Below are 9,056 nucleotides of genomic sequence, written 5' to 3' on the forward strand. Positions count from 1 at the left end.
TAGTGAACACAAATCTGCATGAATTTGAATACCTAATAATATAGTGAACACTAGTTTATTAGAGCTAAGATCAAACCAATATTAGATAAGTAATTGAATCATTGAATTAAGCTGTGTTAGAGAACTCATATTATGACTGTAATTGTGTTTTGATTAATCAATCTTTCATGGCTCCAATCTTATTTAATAATTGATTATGTGTTAACTATTGTGTAACCATACATAGATTTACAAGAACTGATTAATAATTAGTAGATTTAGAACTAAATTGCTAATTCTTCTTTAATTGGTAACCAACAGTAATAATCCTAGCTAATGTCTAACCATTGAGTGAAAGCGGATTCGAACTAACAGAAGTGTTTTGTTTATTGATTTAGCTTTTGTTAAAGAATTAAGTTAGTCTGATTTTGCAAAATCAGATAAAAACCCCTTTTTAGCTTATTAATAGTTAGATTAATTTAGTAGTGAATATATTAATTAATAACACCGTTCCTGTGATCGACACCCGACTTACCTAAGCTATATTCTAATCTTACTAGGTACACTGCCTACAAGTGCATAGTTAGTCTAAGTTTGTTAGGTTATAAATATTAAAATTAGTGGGTACTTCCGTGCACATCAAGTTCTTGGCGTCGTTGTCGGGGAACGGCTTTGTTAGTTTGTTAGTTAGTTTTCTTTAAATTAATCGATCCTTTTTGTAGGTTAAAACCTGCAAAAAGTTATTTTTCTATTTATTTTTATTTTTAATTTTTTTCTTTACATCCAGGACTCACGACGTGAGAACTGCAATCCTTAGTTTTGTTTATTTAAGTTCGTTTTTCTTAGTTCAGTTTTACGTTTTATTTCTTTGTCTCATTTCAGGAGTTCATGACCAGAGGTTCTAACACACCTTTGGTACCACCACTTGAAGATCCCGAGTCTACACTTCACAAAAAGAAGGATAAGAGCGTGAATGAAGACCAAACACCAAAGAAGACACCCTTACAAGAACTAAAATCAGCCTTTTCAAGGAAGTCAAGGAAGAAAACGGAGGAGTCAGTTTCATCTTCAAAGAACAAGAGCAAGCTTTAACACTTAGATCAAATACCAGTCCAAGCCGAGTCCGAGTACGATACCGAGCCTGAATTTGAATTACATACTAGTGAGCCCGAGAACGAGCTGGAGAACGAGATGGCAAACATTGATGAGATGGCCATGGGGGACTACAAGAAGCACATTCGAGATGATGTGGGGTCGGGTTTAGTACATCCTACAATTCCTGCCAATGCCACGTTCGAGTTGAAGGGACATATCCTTATTGCACTTAAGGATATCCCATTTTACGGGAAAGATCACGAAGATGCTTTCAAATACTTAGACGATGTGAATGATATTGCAGATTATTTTAATACTCCTAATATCCCAAGGGAGACAGCTTTGCTAAGCATGCTACCAGTCACTTTCAAGGGAACAACAAAAGACTGGTTAAAGGCACTCCCACCTGGTACGATCACCACATGGGCCCAGTTGCGTGAGAGATTCCTAGATCAGTTTTGTCCACCCTCCAAAATTTCTAAATTCAAGAAGGCAATTGCCAACTTTGAGCAAAATCCGGGGGAGTCATTATACGAGGCCTGGGAATGTTACAAGGGGTTGTTAAGGAAATGTCCTCAACATGACCTCAATATTCAGCAGGAGATGTCGATATTCTATGATGGGGTGAATGTCATGACTAGACAACTCCTTGATTCGCAAGGACCACTAATGAAGAAGAACCCAAATCAGGCCAAGGAGCCGATTAAAGAGTTTTCAAGGCACTCTCGTGAGTATCACAACCCAGGGCATGATGGAATAAAAGGCGGTGGAGGTACACAAGCTGAAGAGATGGCTGCTGTGATGGCAATGCTTAGCACTATGGATAGGAGATTGACTCAATTGGACCAATCAATTCATGCAATTCGAGTTGGTTGCGAGAGATGTAGTGGCCCACACTTGACAAAAGATTGCAATATGGATGAATATGGAAACATGAAGGCTCAAGTATGCTACTCAAGTGGGGACAAGTATGAAGAGGATTGGAGAAAACCAAAGAAGGAGTGGTTACCTTATGAAGAATACAAGAAGCAAAAAGAAGAGAAATTTAGGCAAACTGGCCGGGGCTTCTACCAAAGAGAGCAACCACCATTTGAGAAGAAATCAGAATTAAAGACCATGTTGATGAAATTCATGGAAGATTCAAAAAAAGACATGATGCTATTGACACTGGAATGGAAGAACAAAGAAGTATAATGAAGAATCATCATGCAATGATGATAGATCAACAAACATTAATAAAGAATCAGCAAGCCTCCATCAATAATCTTGAAGTACAACTTGGTCAACTTACCACTTTGGTTAATGAGAAGATGTTCCCGAAAAATCCTGAAAACAAAACTCAATCTCATGTGATGGCCATAGATATTGAAGAAGAGGAAATTTCTGAGTTCCTAAAAGCCTTAGAAGTGGAGCCACAACAGCCCGATCCAAAGCCAAAGAAGCCAAAGAAGCCAAAGCTCGAAAATGAAGAAGCTGCTGGAACACCCACTTCATGTCGTGAGCTCGCTATGCTCGCGTCGTGGGCTCAGTCCGAACAGAAGAATTCCGTATTTGTTCCGCCTTATGAACCACCTTTGCCATTCCCGTCTAGAGCTAATCTCAGTCCACTGGAGAGAGAACATCTGGAGTTTATCAAGCAATTGAAGGGTATTCCTATTAATACTCCTTTTATTGATTCACTTGCAAAAGTTCCAGAATATGCTAAGTTCTTACAAGATTTATTAGACACTCATCAGCAATTAAAGGAGAATTCGAAAGTGATCCTAAGTGAGCAAAGCTCAAAGGCTGTGTTGGGGGAAATACCTAAGAAGATGGGGGATCCTGGACGACTCACTCTTCCATGTGAGTTTGGGAATAACACAAAGGTTTATGCTTTAGCCGATTCTGGGGATAGCATAAATTTGATGCCTTACTCGTTCTATGAAAAATTAAATATTCAGAAGTTGAAGGCTACAAATATGACTATTCACATGGCGAACCGTTCAGTGACACAGCCCTGGGGCATTGTGGAAGATATTTTAGTAAAAATTGGGAAATTTGTTTTTCCAATAGACTTTGTGGTACTGGATATGTAAGAAGATCTCAATGTACCAATTATTCTTGGTCGCCCGCTACTAAACACTGCTGGAGATCTTGTTGATATTCGAGAAAGCTCACCTTAAGGGTTGGTAATGAAAAGGAAATTTTTGGGATAGAAGATGGCTTTCAAGGGAATCATGCTCAAGAAGTGGTTTTCAACATTGATGAAAACAATGAACTTGAAGAATTAGAGAAGCTCATGGAAGAAGAAATCAAAACAATTCAACAAGTTAAAAGAACAAAACCAAGAGCATCTGTTCCATTTTTAGTTGAAGTCATTGCCTACACGAGTCCAACTTCTTGGGTGAGCAAGGAAGATAATGAGATGAAGACTGATGAAGAGGAGGTTACTTCAAAAGTAACAAATCCAATGGTGAAAGAAGAGAAGGATGCTATGGAGTGTAATGTAGAGACTAAAGGAACCAAACACAAGCTTGATGGAGACGAGGGCAAAGCTAAAAAGGAGAATTCTAAAAAGGCATATATTCGTCGAGTTCAAGCTTACAAGAGGCGTTTCAAGGAACGAAAGATCCTAGTGGTGGATTCTTATGACGAGTCGACATAGGAGGCACGGAGTCCGGCTCATGACTCCAAGAAAAAGAAGTGTTTCTCGGGAGGCAACCCGAGTTTGGTTTGCAATTTTTTATTTTCTTTTTAGTTTTTGCATTTTAGTCTTAGAAACATAGATCATATCATCCAAATCGCTTTATTCATAATTAAACACTGAGTGTGGGGTCCCTAAACATGAAGTGGTGATAATTAAGAATTTAGTTAAAAGACAAACTTGACTTAATAAAAAATGCAGAATTCACGACGTGAATAGTTGATGACTCACGACGTGAGTTTTGAATAAACCGGATAATATATCATTGATGCATATCAGCCCATTTTCTATTAAACTAATTGGCCCAAGACTAATCCATTTTTGATGAGGAATGCATGGCCCAACATTAAGCCCAGACACGACTCACGACGTGAATCCTTAAGGACTCACGACGTGAGCAGTAAACTTCTCGGGACCACAGTTTAAAGGATAAAGAATCAGTTTGACTCCCTTTGTTTATTCCTCACGAAGCGAAACAAGAGATCTGGTCCCCCGTGCTTCGATTTTGGCCGACAAACACTCCAATTTCGTTTTAGGTTACCTAATACTTCAATATAAGGTAATGATTCTTAATTATTAAGTTTAATTCTTTTTAATAGTTGAACTTAGGGTTAGGGTTTGTTAGATGAAATGTAGAATTTATTTCTTAAAATTCTCGTAATAGCCTTGGAATGTTGATGCTTTGCGCTTGGGATTAGTATAGGAGTAAACCCCATTAACATTGTGACCTGATTTGCATCCTGATCTTAGCGATTCTGGTTGCTGCGTTACGAACTCGCGACATGAATCCTAAAGGACTCACGACGTGAATATTGGGACTGGACAACTTCAGTTCTGTTAATTTCTAATTTGTTGGGTTGTTTCTTTTGGATATGTTTGTTATTTGTTTTTGCAGAAATGCCTCCTAGAAGAGAGATTCCAACTGGAGTAGCGGGTTTACATCCATTTTACAACTTTCCAACAACTACGCCCCGGGATATATATACGCGATGGAACAATCGGTTGGGATGGCTTTACAACCGGGAGTTTGCTATTGCCCCCACTATTCAGTGGGCATGGTTGAGGGAGGTTGGGCTGGTGGATCAGATGTCCCAATATCTTACTAAGATATTTTTGGGGAATGGATTTTCGTTCACATGCAAGGGGTGGTACAATTTGTTTGGAATCCAAGAGCAGGTCTATAAAGAGCTATGCGTGGAATTCTTTTCAACGGTGACATTCCATGAGAATGTCCAAGATCCTACTTTCCCGCAAGCTTTGGTTTTTCGTCTAGGAGGGGAATATAGGGAGTGCAATTTGGTGGTGTTTTCACGAAGAATGGGGTTGTACGAGGCTTATGAGACCATAAGTCATGAGTTTGTTTTATTTTTGAGGGAGGCCACACGTGGTTATGCGAATGGGGTCTTAGGACCGGAGTTTTGGAGCAATATTGCGGCCGGTGTGTTCAATTACGGTGTATCCCCTGAAAGCAGCATCAAATCACCAATACATCGCCTTATCCATCGCCTTATCACATTTTCTATTCACCACAAATGCCATGGTGATAAGGTTACTAAATTCAATTTGTTCTTTTTGTGGTGCATTTTACAGCCGGGCGCGTGCTGTAACATTCCGTATTTCTTGGCCCGCTACTTGGCGAAGTATGTAACGAGTGCCCGTCCCGGGAGCCCTATTTGTGGAGGGCACTTTGTTACGCGTTTGGCCCGGTCTTATGGCCTCATTGTTCCTGGCATCACTCATTCTTTCACATGCATGGAGGGGAACAAGTTTACTATGGGGTATTTAGAGACAATGAAGGTGGTCAAGAATTATAGAACACATTGGGGGATTCTTGATGATAATGATGATGGTGATGAGCAAACGACTGACCAACCTGAACCACAACCGAGGCCGAGGCGCAAAAACGTGAGAGGAAGAGGAGAAAGAGGGCAACTAATGCATCCACCCGCATCCATGGTAGGAGCACCTTTTGGGGGGGTGATATGGCTGGTTATTTTGACCAGTTATCTTTGAGTGTCAATTGGATTGGGGGTACCATGGAGAACGTGGTTCGACACCTTGGGGTGGAGCAGCCGCCTCATTTGGGGTATCATTACCCAATTTGCCCGAGGTGGATGGAGTATCGAGGACATGGAGGCGACGAAGCGGGAACTAGCGGGGTGAACGAAGATGATGAGGATGATTGATCGTTTATTTTAGTTTTGTTTGGTTTGGTTTTATTTTGTTTTTTTATATGTTTGGGATTGTAAAACTATTAGGATATTATGTTACTTTTCTCTTCTTTGGTAGTTATTTGTCAGAATTGCTAGGAGCGCATACAAAGGATGTCGAGATATGAGTGCATATGTGTTTAGCCGGGAGTGTTTAAAGTCGAGAGTTGAGACCCATAATTTAAATTAAGTGTGGGGTGAGTCAAGCGAGAAGAAAGTTAGAGAGAAGAGTCGAAATTAATAGGGTTAGAAGAGTCTTAATCCATTTAGACATGGGGTTGAATATAAGAATTGAAAGAAAGGATGGAAGAAATATATTTCTGGGATTCCAGTTTTCACATCGTGACTCTTTTGTTATTCACCTCGTGAGTCAGTATATGGTGACTTTCTAGAACCCGCTCCACATCGAATTCACGTCGTGAATCTTAATACACTCACGTCGTGACTTTGTATTTTTCACAAAAGGAGTCTTATTTTTCCATATTCATTATGTGGTTCACCACCATTCTTTTTGGGATTATTATGAAGATAATCATGGCTCATTTTCTCTACCATGCAATGTGGCTTATGCTTTCCCACATTGTTCTGTCCATTTTGCACATTTTTCTGCACCACATTTGTTGAAGATTGAAGACTCGATCCCATATTTTGCCGTTACATTACTTATCTCGCGTGTTCAAGATCCAAGTTTCTATTTCTCAAAGTCTGTATTCAAGATACACATTCTATCCGCACTTTTGGAGATGATCACGCCACTATCCCAAGGGAGTCTGTTCCTTTTTTCTCCCTTCTCTTAATTTTTATATTAATTTAAGCATACAATGAGGGTATTGTATGAAATAAGCGTGGGGTAAGGGTACAAAAAGTAAATTGCTAGATAATTTGGTAAATTGTGAAATTTTTAATAATCAAATCTAGTAATAATAATTTGAACTGTAGTAGCTAGTGTTATATGGGATGATCTGATAAGAGCTCAAATGTTTAGTTGAGCCGATACACGTTATAGTGCATTTGTGGCCTCCCTTATTTTAGTGAAATCATGGAACAAAAACATGACCCTGCTTAATTTGAGGAATGCAAAATGTTTAGCAGTCTGAACCTGAAATGTATCCAGGAAAGATATGTCTTAACCAATAAAGGTTGAAGTTAAGCGCCCCTGCTTAAGCATGTAGGTTTGAGTAAAAAAAAAGTGAGTTATACATGAAAAAAAAGAGAGAAATTACCGAAAAAATTCTTGAAGAATTTTGGAGCTATCAAAGTATGGAGATCAAAGATCAAAGTTCTAAGGAATCTAAATTTGAGATGCCAAAAATCATGAAATAAGTGAAGAATTCCAAGAGAGCTCCATTGTGGTATTTTCTAAAAAGTTGTAATTCTCTAGTTTATGTACGCTTGGGTAGCTTTACAAAAATATCTTGAGGTTAGAAAGCTTTCTGAGGATGGATTCGAAGGGTTGCAAAAAATGAGCATTGTTCGAAAGAAGTGGGTAATTATTTATGAACATTGTGAGTATTTAAAGTATGGGGGGTCATTTACGAAAAAAAAGTTTAGACACAAATGCATGCGTTGAGATCTTTGCATAATGGCAGAGCTGGAATTGGATTGTTCTATGTAATGCTAGTGATGAAGGTTTGAGTTTAAATAAGTAGATTTGCTTGAGGAAAAGCAATGCCTAAGTGTGGGGTATTTTGATATTGCCACATTTATACATATTTTTAGGCAATATTTAAGTCCATTTTTATATATTTTGGTCATTTGCATAGAATAATGGTACTTATGAGGTTAAATTATATTTTGCAGCCAAAAAGAAGACATTTTGAAGAAAAGGGACTAAAAGCGTTAAAGAATGGAACTTTGGAGGTTGAAGGCTTGAAAGACAAGAAAAACACCCAAAAAAGACGTACTCACGACGTGAACAGGTGATGGTTCACGACGTGAGTAAAGAGAGATAGAAGATAAGCATCCGGGTGAAGGAATCCTTGCCCATCACGATTACCTTGAGTTCACGACGTGAGTTTTAAATTCTCACGACGTGAACGATGAATTTGAAGAGAATATAAGTATCTTTTCCCATAACGATTGGAAGGACTTTTGGCTGGCTTAGGAGGGTTCCTGGAGACGAAATTCAGAAGAAAAGAAGATCTGGAAGCTGGTTTTAACACCAAGGAAGAAGAAGTTCATAATTTGGTTTATAGATTGGTACACTTAAAGATGTCTTTGATTATAGTTTTTGTTTGTTTAGCTGTTAGTATGTCCAGCTAAATCTAGTTGCTTCTGTAAGCTAGATGAAGCTGGAACTCATGGTTTTAATGCATTAGATTTGACTTTACTTGTTGGTGATACGCTTGTGTTGATTGATTTTACCTAGCATGCTTTTGTTAATTATTTGATTGCTTTAAATTCTTGTTCTGTGTAGTTAGTGAACACAAATCTGCATGAATTTGAATACCTAATAATATAGTGAACACTAGTTTATTAGAGCTAAGATCAAACCAATATTAGATAAGTAATTGAATCATTGAATTAAGCTGTGTTAGAGAACTCATATTATGACTGTAATTGTGTTTTGATTAATCAATCTTTCATGGCTCCAATCTTATTTAATAATTGATTATGTGTTAACTATTGTGTAACCATACATAGATTTACAAGAACTGATTAATAATTAGTAGATTTAGAACTAAATTGCTAATTCTTCTTTAATTGGTAACCAACAATAATAATCCTAGCTAATGTCTAACCATTGAGTGAAAGCGGATTCGAACTAACAGAAGTGTTTTGTTTATTGATTTAGCTTTTGTTAAAGAATTAAGTTAGTCTGATTTTGCAAAATCAGATAAAAACCCCTTTTTAGCTTATTAATAGTTAGATTAATTTAGTAGTGAATATATTAATTAATAACACCGTTCCTGTGACCGACACCCGACTTACCTAAGCTATACTGTAATCTGACTAGGTACACTGCCTACAAGTGCATAGTTAGTCTAAGTTTGTTAGGTTATAAATATTAAAATTAGTGGGTACTTCCATGCACATCAATGCATAAATCAAAAGAGTGAGAAAGCTTGGAGCTTTATACCTCTATATGA

General features: G+C 37.9%; 1 non-coding gene across 1 annotated transcript; it reads right to left on the reverse strand.

The window, feature by feature from the left end:
• Positions 1-1,554: 1,554 nt before the first annotated feature.
• LOC145103498 (small nucleolar RNA R71) lies at positions 1,555-1,661 on the reverse strand. Its single transcript, XR_013706587.1, has one exon. It is a non-coding gene; the product is annotated as a small nucleolar RNA R71 (small nucleolar RNA).
• Positions 1,662-9,056: the final 7,395 nt, after the last annotated feature.

Source organism: Lactuca serriola, chromosome 4 (genome assembly GCF_051521515.1).
Source record: "Lactuca serriola cultivar US96UC23 chromosome 4, Lser_US96UC23_V15, whole genome shotgun sequence".
Lineage (NCBI taxonomy): Eukaryota > Viridiplantae > Streptophyta > Magnoliopsida > Asterales > Asteraceae > Lactuca > Lactuca serriola.